Source organism: Anguilla anguilla, chromosome 4 (genome assembly GCF_013347855.1).
Source record: "Anguilla anguilla isolate fAngAng1 chromosome 4, fAngAng1.pri, whole genome shotgun sequence".
NCBI classification, from domain to species: Eukaryota; Metazoa; Chordata; class Actinopteri; order Anguilliformes; family Anguillidae; genus Anguilla; species Anguilla anguilla.
This window is the reverse complement of record NC_049204.1, coordinates 52,115,653-52,130,469: the sequence shown is the minus strand read 5'-3', so window position 1 is coordinate 52,130,469 and position 14,817 is coordinate 52,115,653. Positions and strand designations below refer to the sequence as shown.

The following is a 14,817-nucleotide window of genomic DNA, read 5'->3' as shown; positions in this document are numbered from 1 at the left end:
AGTATATGTGGGGGTTACTTGTGCGGAAGATGAAGTTAAAAGCATGCAAGGAGTTCTCTGCCATTTTGTCATTTGAATTTTTTTGTAATTTCTTTTTTTTTTTTTTACTGTGATAGAACATCATTGGCATACTGTTCCCTTTACAGTCAGTCACCTGGCCACGCTCATTCTTAAGCAGGTAGTAACTACAGAACAATCAGTTGCTGTTAAGCCATAGGGCTCATGTGTTATTGACTAGATTTCAAGGCAATGGATCATTTTAACCAACTCTGATTGGAACAGACCATAAATAAATGGCACGATAACAGACCTGGATCAAATACGTATTTGTTTTGGATTCAAATACTTCTCTGTGTTCTGTTGATCTTGCCTGGTGTAATTTAGCCTGCCTATATGACCAGAAGGCAGGGTTTGCACTGTTTGAGAGTATTGCACTGGTTCCAATACACCAGACAAGATCAGTAAAGTGTAGACAATGCTTTGAATCCAAAACAAATGCGTGTTTGACCTATGTCTTCACGATAACCATAGCTGCACACTCTCAGAATGTGGAGAGGCTCTGTGCTATCTGTGCTCTGGTGCTTTGCTATACTGACCTGAACTGTATCACATCACTTATCTGCATACTCAATATCATTTGTGGGAAATAGCCTGCATACTGTTCACAGTTAGACAGGGCAATTATACTGATGCATATTTCAACAGTGATGAATACCCACTGGCAAACCCCACTATTACCAGTATCGACAACATGTTGTGATGGCAGTGGAAAACGCTGATGCTTATTTTTATGTCATGTTCATTTTGGCTTATCTTTCACTGATTGTCTTACAAAACAGATTCTATAAAAATCAAGATTTAACAGTGCATTTCATGAACATCAGAATTGGTACTATGATCAGGGTTGAAAGAGAAGTTAAAAAAAAGTAAATAACACAAACAAATAAGAGCAATTTTGTGAAATGAAATTAAAAAAAGAAATGCCTCATAATTTACGTATAGTAAATGCTGACTGCATCTACTCATAACATTGTGACATATAACACAGGTTAACTGAATGGCAAACCTATACAACACATTTAAAACAGCTAGCCAAGTGTGATATTTATAACATTTTCATTTATAACATTTATAGCATTTTCATATCCCACTTTTGTCAGTACTGAAATAAGGGCACGGCTGAATTAATCAGTATTCAGCCTGTACGCCTTTCATCCCAGCACCTCTGAACTCCATTTTCTTTCTCCACAGTTCTATTTCTGTTATCTGATCTATTTAAAAATGTTTCCCTATCATATGCCAACGAATGCAACGACCACCCTTTAAACTTCACCCCTTCAAACTTCAAACTCTTTTGGTTGCTGTTTTTCATTGAACATATCATCATACCCTACATACAGTATGAGATTCATTTTTCATGATATGTTACATTTGGAGGACTGTGTGAAGGCCACTGCTTGGTGGTCAGCCAAAACCTCAACAGAGAAGGAAGAAAGATGTTACTAATTAAGTAGATTAAAACCACTACATGCTTGCCGTTTGATTAATCAATGAAACAATTTATGAAAAATTAAATTTTCTCAGCGAAAGTTGTTCTGATTGACTGCAATTTTACATAGAAAATGCAGTCAAATTCCAAGACCCTTATCATGTAGACTAGGAGGAAAATTGGGATGAGACAGATACACAATACATCATAAACTGATACCAGGCATTGTAATCAATTCCTGAGTCAGGCTTCCTGCGGTGTCTGATAAATAATTGGCCATCAGTACTGAAATAAATGAACCCTAATTTCTGATCTCAGGTTTCATCCCTCTCAAATTACAAAACCCACAATGGTAAAAGATCCATTACATCTAACATCTACCAAATGTTTGACAAATGGCATCATAGCTAATATCTGTATTATGTCATTATATCCGTTTAGCTACTTTCAATGGATGACAAACGTTTATATTGGCTATTATTAATCATGATCAAATAACAAGCACAATGACAATAAAAACATAATCTTCATCAAATATCCTGCAAGTGCTACATTTACCGAACACATGAGGCAGACCTGGGTCAAATACTGTATGTATTTGTTTTGGATTGAAATACTGTTTTGTGCTCTATTGATCTTGCCTGGTGTAATTGATCCTGTCTAAATGACCAGAAGGTGGGGTTTGCATTTTTTGAGAGTATTCCATTGGTCCCAATACACCAGACAAGATCAGTAAAGTGTAGAAGAGTATTTGAATTCAAAACAAGTAGCTATGTATTTGACCCAGGTCTGACTTGAGGCATTGAGCCATCAGACACACAATCTCCATATGCTTTGATTAATATAGCACAACAAAGCATTTTTAAATTATTATTTAGCTTGCATGCTGCATAATTACAACTGCAGAAGATGGTCATTGAATGCAAGCTAACTACTACTTACTAAATAAGACTAAAGTTCTCCTGAAGATATGCAGGATGTTGATCCTGCATACGTCCTCATTTTACTTATATTTCCAGCATTCCTTTAGAGTATCATGGGTGTTCATTTTCTTTTTTTGTAGTTCAAAACTACCTATCTCATTGTTTCAAGATTTTTTTGTATGCACAACAGCAGCATACAACTATCTGTGTTACTTCAACATGTTGATTCATGTTGATTTTTTGAGTGAAGAGTTTGAGTCTCCAAATAAAAACAGAACTTGAAAATAATGGGTAAACCATTTTGAAACTATGCAGCTATGCAGTGCTAAAAATGAGGTCACGATTTTATTCACGATAAAGCACATTAGTTAGCATTCAGTTATCAAAACAACAGAAAATGAAATGTATTATCAATCGTTAACACTTCCTTATATTAATTAATGTCTGAATTTTTCAAAAGGAAAATTATGCATATGAGAGGAATTAACCGTGAACAAAGAAACTGAATGACATGGTGTTTTGGCAACCCGTGCCAAAAATTAGAGCAGCACATCAACATCAATTTAGGGCTCTACTTGAGTGAAATATGAACAGCACCTTACATTTAAAATTGCTTTCAACATATGTTCAAAACTGACAGTTGTCCTTTAATAAGTGGTACTGGGACTATGGTGCAGCAAAATTAATATTCAGAGTACTAACATCTTGGGATTCTGCATTATTATCTAACGGTTTCATTATGGTACAGACTTTTCCAGTGCGCTACATTTCAGTTTTCACTGCAAATATAAATACTGTCCATTTGTTTGTGTTTGCTTGTGTGTCTGCACGGGTGTGTGTGTGAAAGAGACTGAGAGGGAGAGAGAGAGAGAGAGAGAGAGACAGAGAGACAGATAGTATGGGTATGGTTTAGTTTTGATTGGTCTGATTAATTAAGCTTGTGAAACAGAAAATTGGATGGATGGGACAGCAGTGCGCACATAATTCAGAGGGTTGGCTATCCTGTGTAGAAATGAACATGCATGAGCAGCACAGTTCTTTACAAGCCCTAGGTCCCAGTGCTTCTCCTTTTGGGAGCCTTTGCCCACACACAAGACGTGGTAGCTTAATTTAATCTTCAGACCTATTAACTGGTCAGGGGCCAAAGAGAAAATGGTCCATAGCATTGCGGTTGGATGTTGCCACAGTGTTCCAGGAACAGAATGTAAAACATTTTTTTTTTTACTTTGTGCACAAGTTGCTTAATATAGGCTATGTGTTTGGAAATTTCAGTGTAAATAATGATCATGGCTCATGTTAATTGTGAACATGGGTATGCTTTTGTGTAATTTTGTTAAATGCTGTATGATACAACATGCCAGCAGCATCACTGCAATGTTTTATTCAGATCTGCTATGCTTATGTACAGATATAAGGGCAACAGGTCAATATTCATTAAATGTAATAAAAACCAAACAGGAAAGATTGACAGAAAATACCACATAAATATTTAGAAAAAAGGAGAACATTATAATATAATAAATTCAGCAACTGTGGCTTTTTTTAATCCAATACACGTAAATTATTACTGGCTTCCAGGAAGGTCCAAATAGCATTAATTAAGCACAACAAAAACCCCTGAGAAATCTATGTTCGCCAGTGATTCCCCAGTGCACATGATATGCAGAAACTAAAGGTATTACAGCAGCATTTCTTAAAAGTGTGAGTAATAATAACCGCCCATCTGTCTACCATTAATAATTTGTCAATTAGTTTTATTAATAGTCGAATTGTGAATGACTAATCATATGATATGTTGTATATGAAAAGATTTCCCAAATAAGAACACTGTAGGAACTCGTACAAAATCTTACAACAGAAACAAGCGCCTGAGCCTGAAGCACCGATATAGTGTGCTGATATTGCTATTTTGTGGGACCAAAGTGAGAAAACCAAGTACACAAAAATACACATAAAACATACCCATACAGAAAGTACACCCCAATTTAACCACTGTGACTATATGAACGCCGTTTTCACTCTTGTGTTTTCAGTGTGTGGGGTTGGAAAACTACAGTCCAAGATAACTATCGAGAGTCACAAACAACAGCATGGAGCTTGTATTAATTTTGTCTTCTGTGGGCAAGCCGCAAAGCTCCTACAGTATATGCTTTGATTTAAGAAGAGATTATAAAAAAATAAATCCCTTCAATAATCTCAAACCCAATCACTACTAACATGCTAAAACACATTACTGACACACGTAAAGGAAATCCTGGCCACAATAGGACTGAAAGGCAGTGTATCATTGGTCCTCCTCACTGGTAGGATGGGAAAGTAAGGAAATGTCTGATAAAAAATGGCCAAGTTCATCAAACGTATGCAAAACCGGTGTTATAAACTTTTAATTGGGTTGAGCTATGAGCTGCATTTGTCTTTATTCCACGTCCGAAGAGTTGCACATCCGTCTACATTCCCGTAAATGCTTTCCCCATTAATCAGATAAATGATAAATTAACACTGAGTTGTACCTCACACCTATTTTACTGTATTATTAGAGAATAAATTTGATAGCTATTCTGCACCAATGTTCAAAAGATCAGAAAAGTCTGGCCAAATTTAATAAGGCCCCAGCCAGACTGGGCAGTGTGCCATCATGATTATGAGTGAACTACAGCCTCCTCCAGACGTTACAAGAGATTTCATTTCCTCCAGGATAGTTGCAGGATTTCAGAGCAAATGTTTGTAGCTCCAGCACTGTACTCCACTTCAAATTTTTCCTGTTCATCAGACAGGTTAAGAAATTTTTAGGAGTCGTCATACAACGAGCAAATCATAAATGATGGCTGCAAATGCTATCGACATAGCAATCCATGGCTACCTTTTTGGAATTCTTCCTAATTTTCAGCGGGCAAAAAGGATGCAATGCAGACTGGATTTGCTGTCTGTTCAGATGCTTTAGTCTGCTTTGCTGTAAAAAATGCAATTAGACTATACAAAATAAACTGCATACATACTGCATGAAACTAGACTGTCCCGATGTGGTAAACTATACAACTATGGCAGGCAGATTAGTTGCATGTAAATAAAATCTTATCAACACTTTGAAAATCAACATTGCACAGTATGAAAGCATTTATTCTGATGCCTATATTACATGTTGTGTAGCATGTATTATGTTATCTTGTTGTCAAAAGCCATTTTGCTTTCCTTTGCATCAGAAATCCCCCTTAAGCACATAAATTGAAGCAGAAACATACATGAGACCAGAAAAGTAATCAACATGAAAATAGAAAGATGTTCTCCCCTGAGTACCTTCCACAATAATGAAAAAACAATAATAATGATAAAAAATAAAAGCCAAAATGAAAAAATATATATTTTTGTTAAAGGAATGCTAGCCTGTCATTTTGCAAACAGCACAGATTTTGCTATGGTCCTTCACATTCAGTTTAGTTCCATTTGAAAGAACTGAACAGCACAATTCTAATTTCCATACTATATATAGGCCTATATTCTGTACAGCACGTTACATCTCATATCTGTATCTTTAAAAATATATACGGGCAAATATGACCCATCCAGCACAGCAGAACAGACAGAGATTTAGTAAAATAAAGCAAATTAATACAATTAAACCTGTGGGGATACTACTGTAAATATAACTATCCTGATCATACTGAATACAGGATGCAAGTAAATATTATTACTGAACACACAGCTGGCACTTTATGGGGCATAGAAAAAATGAGGTGCTTCTAATGGCAAACAAGAACTCATTGGGCACAATGGATTAGAATGGATCGGTCTGAAGGTTGAAATCTTCCTTTTCCGAAGCAGGAGGATGACTCTCCAAAAAATAAGATACAAGCATGAACTGGCACTTTACTCATTTCTGAATAATTAGCATGGGAAGAAAGATACAAACGATAAAAACATATAAAAAGTCACAATCCGTAAAGGTTTATGATGAAAGGTTTATGATTAACCAAGTGCGTACTTCTCCCTTGAGCTAAGACTCACAGTAGACAAGCAAGAGCATGTTCTCTGCTGAATGGAACCTTTCATTTGCTGGGTTAGGTAAAGTAACATATGAACTCCCTTACAGCTGCAGAGGGTGTGCCTGCACTGCTAATACAGCTCATCCCTTAACTAAACACGCAACACAAAAAAACCTTTCAATCAGGAGATCAACTGCCTTCGCATCAGTCCCAGCAGAAATACTGTACTTACTAATTACAAGAGGGCCCCTTGTAAGAAATGGAATTAGGAAACTTCAATAAAGGGTTTGGAGAAATTTGAGAACAAAATGAAAGTATATCAATATTGAAGTATATCTTATATTTCACAGTTCTGAGCTTACCACTGAAAATGGGATTCTTATAACAGTAAATATAAGTGTCTATACAGTATATCACAGCATTGGTAGCTAGGTACATATTGTTTGGGCCTGGCAAATATTGTACCACTGGCAGTCTAGAATGCTTGGATGCTGTGTGTGCCCTGTTCTGTTTTAGAGATGTTTTCAGTAGCAAGCTCTCAGAACTATGACAAATAAGATATACTTCAATATTGACATGCAGTTAGCTGATAAAACAACCCAACATAACAATAGGTACACAAAAAAGGAAAGCAAGCAGCTTTATAGATCTACTCTATCTCTTTGGAATATTAGATTGTTCTGCATATACTGCAAGGTACCATATAGGCATTATATCCTATGTATCCACCTACAAAATAAATGCATGATTTTTTATAAATGCTGCAAAATTCATAACGAGAAAATGCACATGAAGCCAGTTGCTATATTCAGGCAACTAGCTCTTCAAATATTCAGTGATGCGTGAAAATTTCTAAAGACTATTCCAGAAAATGCATATTGGAAGAGCACATTTTCATTATGTAAAAGTCCTGTTAAGGTTTTAAATGCAAAAGTTCATGAGAATATGGCTACATTTAAGACATTGAGGATATTTTAACAGTTCTGAGGTAGTTTTCTTATTTTCAGCTTTTCATAAGTTTCTCAAAAAACATTCTACAGTAGTTCTCCTTTAATTCAATACAACCTGGCCTGAAACTATAACTTAAAAAACATTGCAGGAAGTGGCTGGATGAGTCCTTGACCAGCTTGGCTCCACTGGATCGTGCCAAACATCTCTGGCTGATAGCATTACTTTAGGAAATTAGATTAGAGCTGAGCATGACTTGGATGTGCAAGGTATACTTGCATTTATCATTGGCACATTGCATTCAGGGTTAAAACTAAACACTTTTTTAGAGAAAGGGGCTAAATGCAGAGGTGCCAAATAAAAACATAAAAAAAATATCTATAGCTCTCAGGTGGGCAGTGCAAGCTTTCATATGCAGACTCACTACAAAATTACGATGGAAAAATGTCCAGCACCCAGCATGAATATGAACGTAAAATCTAAATCCACAACGGCAAATCAGCCTACTCTGGAGCTTTAAGTTGTACACATTATTATTCAATGTCAATAAGTCTGTAAATAACAAAACAACTTTCACTAAATACAAATTATTGAGACAGCATTAATAATTATTTTTCCTGGATATTCTAGCAAAATATATAGGCTACATGTAAATACACTACAAGAACAGATCTGCTGGGGACAGGAGCAGAATGAAAACATACAAACAGTAGTAAAAGAAAATATGGTGTTCTGAAATTTGAAAGTCCACTGTCTTTGCTATACACATAGACCAATAGCTACATGCAGGTATCTTGATAAAATATACAGCATGCTTCCTCTGATCTGTGATTGGTCTAATTTACTTAATACAATTATTGAATGTGTAAATACATCTGCTGGAGAAATAAACAAGCTTTTATATTTTTATATTTTAACCAACGGTGCTACGGAGGACTTCCTAAATTGTAGATTACCTGAAGAAAAAATCTTAAATGCGTGTTCCTATGCAATTAGTATGTCAGCAGATACTGGTGTTTTTAGACAGTGAAAAGTATTTTCTTTTTCCACTTTGGACTTGGTTTTGCAGATTCATCTCATGAAGTCCACACTAATGCCTCAGGCATGTGTTTCATCCCATGTCTCTGTTTCGTCCAAGTATTAGCCTGCAGCCCATGTAAGCTGCTGTCAATGTCTTGCAGTCAAGCAACATTCCCTGTTGTGCCTCTTCACAAATAAAATTCAAGTTGTAAGGCTTTAGGTTCTTTTCAGCACCAAAACATGTACTTTGCTTTTTTTCCATAGCCGCCCAAAGCAGAACTCAAGGTCAGTCCCACAAGGGGCACCTTACGAGCACCATGAAACTGGATTTCTCATTGTTTTGTCATGGGATATCTGGGTAAGCACCCTCAGACCCAAACAAACAAATTTCTTCAGATCCATGAAATTTGTATAGCTGTGAAATGTAAGAACATCTCCCATCATTAAATGCTTCAAATTGGGCTAGTCAAGAGAATAGGTTATTTTTTTCTCCACACATGCAGTTCAGGCCTACGCCACAATTCTAGTAAGGAGGGTAAAAAAATAAAATAAAAGTAACATAAATCTTCATAAAGCTCATGAAAAAATAAAAGCATACATAAAAAAATGCTGCAAAAGACAGCTGGAAGAGCTTTTTGGCAGTACTCAGCTAACATGGAGCAGCAACTTGGGATTTCAATCTGCAACACTGATAAGGCTCACAGGCCTAGTTTGTTTCGCAAGATTTTAGTACAAATTTTCATCTCATAAATTAACAAGGTGAAGGTTGGACACAGTTCATTTTGCACCATGACTGATTATGTGATTATGGTATCTCCTGCCAAATATAAAAATGTCACCAACTCCGTCTTCCAGTGATGCAGTAAAACTTCCAAGAACTTAAATGTCAGAACAAAATTAATTTGCCCATTCAGTGACTTTAAAGAAACTTGTGAAGCTGATAAATTGCTTCAACCCCTGCCAAATCAATTGTTGGTGAGGTATAGCTAGTGAGTGAGGGTGGCTTCCATTAGTTCAATTTCCCAACTTCTTATAAAACATTACCATAAAACATAACATAACATAACATTATGAGAACAGGCCATTCAGCCCAACAATGCTCGCAATTTTCTTACCAAAAGTGTTTTCCTACCATTAAAGTGGTGAATGATTCTACAAATATGAATCTCCCTCAATTCAATCTCATGGAAAGTGAGCTCCATAATGTTCGGGAGAAAGACATTGTTTTGTCCTTGATTTGGTTCTGTACTCTGCAATACTAGATTTGTAATGAAACAAGCCACATATGGACAAAGAACAGATTTTCAGCTTAGCATTTATTAAAGGGAATTTGTATACATTCTGGTTTTACCTTGGAGAAATTACAACACTTTTTATACAGCACATAGTCCCCCCATTTCAGAGCACCATAATGTTTGGGACAAATGGCTTCACAAGTGTTTCTAATTAGTCAGGTGTATTCAATTGCTTTCATAGTGCAGGTATAAGAGAGCTTTAAGTATCTAGTCTTTATATGATTGCCTTTGAAGTCAACAGACCAGAGTCATGCCAATGAAAGTCAAGGAAGCCATTATGAGGCTGAAAAATAAGAAAAAACTGTCATAGACATAGGCCAAACCTTCGGCTTACCGAAATGAATTGTTTAGAACCTAGTAGTCCAAGAAGGCCTCTACAGTTGATGATGGAAAAATTCCCCCCATAATGAAGAAAAACTCCCAAACACCTGCCTGACAGATAAAAAAGACTCTTCAGGAGGCAGGCATGGATGTGTCAGTGACTGCTGTCCACAGATAACTTCACAAACAGAACTATAGAAGCTACAATGCAAGATGCAAACTATTCGTTAACCGCAAAATAGGGTGGCCTTTAAGAAGTGCAATACCTAAAAGAGTCAGCAAAAAGCAAAAAGTCCTGGAAAAGGGTCTTGTGGACAGATGAAACCAAGACTGACTTGTGTCAAAATGATGGCAAGAGAAATCTGTGGAGGCCAAAAGGGAACTGCCCAAGATCCAAAGAACCCCCCCTCATCTGTGAAACATAGTGGTGGGGGTGTTATAGTTTTGACATGTATGGCTGCCACAGGTACTGGCTCACTTTTTTTGACTGATGATGCAACAGAATAAATTCTGAAGTGTACAGAAACATCTTATCTGCATCAATTTCAAGCAAATCCCTTCAAACTGATTAGATGGCGCTCCATCCTACAGCAAAAAATTGATCACAGACATACTTCTAAAGCAACAAAGGAATTTTTCAAAGGCAAAAAACTGGAAAACTATTGACTGGTCATATCACTCACCAGATCTTAATTCAACTGAATGTGCAACATGCATTATGTCCCAAACATTATGGTGCCCTGAAAAGGGGGGACTATGTAGCCTATAACCAGTGCTGTAATTTCTATATGGTGAAACCAAAGTGTATAGACATACCCTTAAATACAAGCTGAGATGTGCAATTTACCCACATGTAAATGTTTGATTGCAAAACTCTGGAGTCCAGAGGCAAATAGAGAAAAATATGAAATATGTCTTTTTCCCAAACATCATAAAGCTCAATGTATATATATGCACTGAGGGATAGAACATCATTCTTCCAAAAGATATTCCCTCATTTAATGTTTTGATGATGGTGGTGGACGGTCCAAAATCTCTCATAGATGTTCAATTGGGTTGAGATCTGGACACTGCGAACGCCACAGCATATGGTTTACATCATCATACTCAACAAACCATTCAGTTACCCCTCATGTCCTGTGGATGGAGGAATTATAAGAATTGTAAGAGACCACTCCCATCAGGATTGAAATATTTCATCACCGGATAAAGGTGATCACTCAGAATAACTTTTTATATAGATTTGCAATGACCCTTCCCTCTAAGGGCATAAGTGGACCCAAACCATGCCAGGAAAATGCCTCCCACAGCATAACAGCGACTGGACCCCCTCACTGTCGGGGTCAAGCATTCAGGCCTGCACCATTACCTTGGTGTATGTGCACTCACCCACTTGTAAAGAATATAGTGAAGGATGACTCATCTGACCTTATCACTTTTATCCACATCTCTGTAGACCATTGCCAATGGTTACTGCACCACTGATCTCACAAATAGGCATTTGTCATCGTAATGAGGGGTTTATGCACTGCAACCCTTCTAGAATATCCCTCTCGATGGAGACAGACTGTTCTGGCAGACAAAGTTTGATCACATCCTGCGTTGACATTCTCAGTCACCTGAGAAAGAGTTGCTCTTCTGTTATTCCTAACATATCGCACTAGTGCACAAGCATCACGGTCATCGAATGTACACTTTCGACCACAATTTCCGACCCTATTATGTCTTTCCCATAGATCTAAATGCAGATGTCACTTTAGTCACTGTTCCTATTGAAACACTAGCCAGTTGAGCTTCAGTCTTTGTGACTGAAGCTCCTGTCATACGTGCCCCAATAATGAACCTTCTTTCAAAGTTACTTAGGTATTTCCTCTTGCCATCGTGATCCGAAATCAAGGTCAGCTGGGCCTGCTCAGAATTTTTCTACATGCCACAGGGCACAAGAGGATGCACATTTTTTAAATTGCATCATGCAGTACATGTTTAAACAAAGAATGAAATACTTCCCCAAACAAGTGAAAAAGTCAATGGTAAAACATATAAATGAATAAAAGTAAGCATTGTTATCTAAGGTCTGTTATCTATGTCTTCTTATTATCAAGGTGCATTTCAGGGATGTGGGAACTGAAAAAGTAATATATTTCCCAAACAACCAAAAAATGTTTTTTAGCAATTAATAATATGCTGAAATGGATACTTACTCCTACAGCTACTTATGGATCCTGCTGGTTATTTCTCATTTCAAAAATCCAAGAAATGGACTTGCATAATGTTAAAGTTTAGTATGTGTGAAATTTTGTAATTATATAATTCCATTTATGTGTTACCTCAGTCTGAAATGTATAAAATATTTTGCATTACAATACAAACAAGTTTCTTTTCAGAATGGGATAAATAGCATGAGAAAAGCAGACCCAGGAACATTGCCATTTTTGTTTATGACTGTGAACATTACAATTCCTCTTACACCCAATAAGATGTTAACGGATGTGTGAAAAAAGTTCACATCTTGCCATGCATCACCACTTTATCACAGAGAGAAAAGGGGTAACAAGGTCAGAAGACCCCAGAGAGGGAGTGTTACACAGGTGTGAGAGGAGGAGATTGGGGCATGGTGGATGGGGGTGGGGTTGGCGCAATCCTTAGACAGTAAACTAGCCCTCAACATCCAGGAAAAAGCAGCCAGATTTCACATACAACTCGGTGACACAAAACCAGACACACAAGTCACAAGAGGTTTACAAGCTAAAATGGGGCCCGGCTCGGCCAATGAAGGGATGTGCGGGTGGATGCAGAAACGGTAGCACCTTGTACTGGTTTGTATACAGAGCTGAAAAAAGACTTGTGGGTTTGAGATGACATTTATGAAAGTGCATTATTCCAGGTGATCATATTTTGACTGTGATGAAGGCCTCTGCCCCTGCATCCTTCTGCCTGAGCTAAGAGCAGAGTGCTTAGTGTGTGCCACCAATTGGTTACCAGTGCTCATTAGATTACAAAACAGCCAAGATGTTGCATTTTTTCACAGTATGAAGAAACGCTGTTTTGACTGAGTGAATTGATATTAAATACTTGATTGCATTTGAAAATAGATTTTGGGGGGAAAAAACTCAAATCAACCTGATACTCACACTGCTGGCAAATCAGAATGAATGTATTTCTGTTTGTTTATTACAGTGTTGAATGAGGAATCAGGATGGTCTCCTGCTCAATCGAGTTGCTCAAATTGGAGGGGAAAATTACAATAAATTACTACTACTGTATTGTAAACTCATGACAGTGTAAGATTTGAGAGATTTCCTTATTTGTCGCTTTAAATGGATTTTCCAATTATAAAATATATCACATTTACTGTACATACTGCATGCAACTTCTGGAAAAGAATGCTGGAATCACTTCTCTGCTAGTGTAACAGCTCCAACACTCCAGCACTAACCTAGATTATGTCTGTGTGCATTCACAATAATTACTAGGTATTGCTGTATTAGAGCCATGCTACTTTACATGCCATTACATTAACATTCAATTATGACATAAGCCACATGTTTTAGCTGGATATTGACAGCATGTAGACTGTGTTCACCCCTATCTGTAATAAGAATAATATGGCTAAATTAAGTCATTTGAGTAAACAATAGAAAGCTGCAATATTTAGACAACATAAATAGCTAACTTTAGCAGCACAGGAGTACCCTGAGGTCATGACAGATTTGTTTTTGAGCACATCCAAACTAATTATACCAAGATTACAAGATATGATTTGCAATCGCTGAGTTTAAAAGAGGTCGAAGAGGAAATTTGTTCCACCTAAGGTGCTTTTATCCCTAGGAGAGCAGAATTTCATAATACGCCTTTTCCTTTTTTTGATGAACAGCAACACAAGCAGGAAGGCGCAGAAATGTATTTCCACTGATTTAATGCATGTTCTTTCTCATTGGTGTGGTTCTTTCAGCTATTGTACCCTCAGTATGCCTTACCAATGTCAAGAAATGCAGACAGTGCCTTATCTATAATGCTAGATTTTCTGAAGATCTTCTGGGGGTAACTCCTTGATTACGTACAAATAATTTTCAAAACATTACTTAAGACACATGCGTTATGAGTGACTCATCAGCAGTATGGGAGGAAATCAAACTTCAGGGAGGGACAGACCACTCTCTAAGACCGTGCAAGCACATTTCCTGTAATAGTATTTCATAAAATGTCTCATATATTCTGCCCTCCTTTCATGAATAGGTCCTATTCCCATCTCTCTTCAGGAAACCATTACACAAAGGATCTACATAAAATGTTCAACAGCAAGTCTATAAAAGATGCTGGGTTATTAAAGTTTCAATCAATCTGCTCCTTTGCTAGCTAATTTGGCATAGCCTGCCAGGTACTCTGTAACCTCCTGAGACCCAGCAAAAAAAGTTTAAAATTTAAATTTTTGACAGGATGCATCGCGGTGGGGGGTAGCTACTGTACTGTAGCAAAATTTGCTTTCTTTCTATAGTTTTTTATTTTATATTTATATGACTCTGTCATGAGAATTGTGGTACATACACTACAACTGTACTATGAATGTATTATATTTACCATTACAGTAGTCAACTCCATTATGAAATGCTATAACATCTGAGTGTAAGAAATCACAGTTAAATCCTGGTAAGGCACAGGAAGGTATCATAAATCCTCCAATGGAACAATGGGAAACCAGCCAAATCACAATGCTAATGAACCGTGGTAAAACTACAAACTACATCAGGTTAAAATACGACAGAAGGCATTGCTTTGCCATTCTGATCATCATCTTGTCTCTGTGGAGCCAGGAAACCTCAAGACACACCCATTAAACATAT

The 14,817-nt window shown here is 37.1% G+C and overlaps 1 protein-coding gene across 6 annotated transcripts in view; it reads right to left on the bottom strand.

Moving 5' to 3' along the window:
- Positions 1-14,817, bottom strand: part of neto1l (neuropilin (NRP) and tolloid (TLL)-like 1, like) — a 71,644-nt gene that overhangs the window by 52,629 nt on the left and 4,198 nt on the right. The gene's annotated exons all lie outside the window — the stretch shown is intronic.